Source organism: Bison bison, unplaced genomic scaffold (genome assembly GCF_000754665.1).
Source record: "Bison bison bison isolate TAMUID 2011002044 unplaced genomic scaffold, Bison_UMD1.0 scf7180017864217, whole genome shotgun sequence".
Lineage (NCBI taxonomy): Eukaryota > Metazoa > Chordata > Mammalia > Artiodactyla > Bovidae > Bison > Bison bison.
In genome coordinates this window covers 3,301,785-3,304,712 of record NW_011494789.1, presented here as the reverse complement: position 1 = coordinate 3,304,712, position 2,928 = coordinate 3,301,785, and positions in this window count along the sequence as shown.

Below are 2,928 nucleotides of genomic sequence, written 5' to 3'. Positions count from 1 at the left end.
CATATATGAAACGAGTTGCCAGTCCAGGTTTGATGCACGATACTGGATGCTTGGGGCTGGTGCACTGGGACGACCCAGAGGGATGGTATGGGGAGGGAGGAGGGAGGAGGGTTCAGGATGGGGAACACATGTATACCTGTGGTGGATTCATTTTGATATATGACAAAACCAGTACAATATTGTGAAGTTAAAAAATAAAATAAAATTTAAAAAAAGTTAAAATTAAAAAAAAAGAATGGAGTTCATATATGTGCATTAAAATACAATATTTGTCTTTCTCTTCCTGACTTACTTTACTCTGTGCAATAGGCTCTAGGTAGGTGGTACCGATGATTCTAGTGCAGGGCAGCCAAGGAGACACAGACATAAAGAACAGATTTTTGGACTCAGTGGGAGGAGGAGAGGATGAGATGAATTGAAAGAGTAGCATTGAAACATATGTGTTACCATATGTAAAACAGATAGCCAGTGGGAGTTTGATGTATGACGCAGGGCACCCAAAGCAGGTGTTCAGTGACAACCTGGAGGGAGGGGTGGGGAGGGAGGTGGGAGGGGGGTTCATAAGGGAAAGGACACATGTATGCCTATGGCTAATTCATGCTGATGTATGGCAAAAACCATCACACTATTGTGAAGTCATTATCTGCCAATTAAAATAGAAAGAAAGAAAGAAGGGAAATAAGAGAACAGGAGTTCTTGGGACCTGATCCTCTATCACTCTAGACAGCAAGACCTCAGGGGACTATCCCAGGCCCTTTCTGCTGTGGGGTTGCTCTGGCATGCAGGCAGGAGAGGTGGGGGACCCCCTGAATAGCTCCTCCTAGGCTGCACCCAGGTTTCTGCTTCTTCTGGATCTATTGTCCTGTTGGTTTTGGGCTGGGGGAGGGGGAGGGCAGGCTGCAGAATATGTTATGCTATGCTAAGTCATTTCAGTTTCAGTCTGACTCCTTTGTGACCCTATGGATTGTAGCCTGCTGGGCTCCTCTGTCCATGGGATTCTCTAGGCAAGAGTACTGGAGTGGGTTGCCATACCCTCTCCAATGCAGGTTCTTTACCATTAGCGCCACCTGGGAAGCTGCGGAATGGAGTTGGAGTCTGTATATTCTGCAGCTTGTCCCCTCTCCTCCCGCCACGTACTCCCATCCTCCAGCCGGTGGAAGCATCAGCTGGTCAGAACAGGGTAGTCTGGCACTTTATCAGTAGCTTCCAAATTTATAATTTATAGCATAAACTTTATGCCATGATCCCTTAAGGGCTGTGGCATTTGATATGGACACGCTAGTTGAGACTTAAAAATGTATCTTCTCCTCTGTTCTCTCTTCTTTGAGACTCAGGAGTTGCCTCTGAAGCTCAGAAGCTGAGTCTCGGCACTTTTTGTTCCTTTTTTATTTTTTCCTGCTGTAACAATGCTTCCCAAAAATAGCAAAGGAACGCTTGTTGTATGAGTTGAATGGTGAATAACTGAAGTCATCCAAAATAGTATTTGGACACACAGATGCATGTCTTATGTTATCAGTGATTTCTAGAGATAAGATGCTAAGTTGAGTTTAAGATTCTCATAGCCAGTGTGAAAAGGAAAATCATCTCAGGATTAACAATGTTCAAAGATTAAAAAAAATTGCTTAGCAGTAGTACAAGTTTTTCTGGTTTGAGAGCCATAAAAGTTTACAAGACAGAAATAGATCCACAGACATAGAAAACAAACTTATGGTTATCAAAGGGGAAAGAGGGATGAGGGATAAATTAGGAGTTTGGGATGAGCTGATACAAACTACTATATATAAAAGAGATAAAAAAAAACAAGGTCCTACCGCATAGCACAGGAAATTATATTCAATATCTTGTAATAACCTATAATGGAAAAACATCTGAAAAAGACTTTATACACATATATTTTATATATTTGTTGTTTGTTGTTGTTTAGTCACTAAGTCCTGTCTGACTCTTCAATCCCATGGACTGCAGCACACCAGGCTTCCCTGGCCTCCCCTATACACATATATATATATATACACACGTCTCGGTGGTTCAGAGGTAAAGAATCCGCCTGCAGTGGAGGAGATCGAGGTTCGATTCCAGGGTTGGGAAGATCCCTTGGAGGAGGGCACGGCAGCCCACTCCAGTATTCTTACCTGGAGTATCCCATGGACAGAGGAGCCTGGCAGGCTACAGTCCATAACGTTGCAGAGACAGACATGACTGAAGCGACTGAGCACAGCACACACACACACACACACGCGCGCACACACACACACACACACACACATATATATATATATGAACCACTTTGTTGTACACCTGAAACTAACATAGCATTGTGAATCAACTCTACTTCAATTAAAAAAGAACACCTGTTTAATAAGATAATGGAATGCCTGAATTTTGGGACATCTTGCATAAACAAATGTAGGTGTGTTCACACACACACACACACACACACACAATACTTTTGCAACTGTGTCTAACACAGACTGAACACAGCCTATTTGAAATCATATCTTGATGAGAATGAGCACAGTTAGCCAGTGTTAGCATTTAAAGACAGTGCCGTATGCTTTGGCAATCAAGTAGACAGAGGACAGTTTCAAGGATTATTAAATGAAAATAATACAAGAGTCTCCTCAAGAAATGTGACTGGATAAATGGACCCAGTACTTTCACACTTCCTCTGTAAGAAGACCTGATCTATTCTAGAACACGAACACATAGGTGAAAGAAGGAGAAGTTCTGTAATATAGAGCATCACAGCAATAATTTTGGCCTGGGAAGGTTTCAAAGCAGGTGTTGCCCACTGAGACTATAAAAAACCCAATAAAAGATAGTTGTGTTTTCCAATCTGCTACATGTATTGAAGAATATGTTAAAAAAAAAGTTTCTGTGGTCCAAAAACCTTGAGAAATTCTGCATCCTAAATATCTTCTCTTAGTA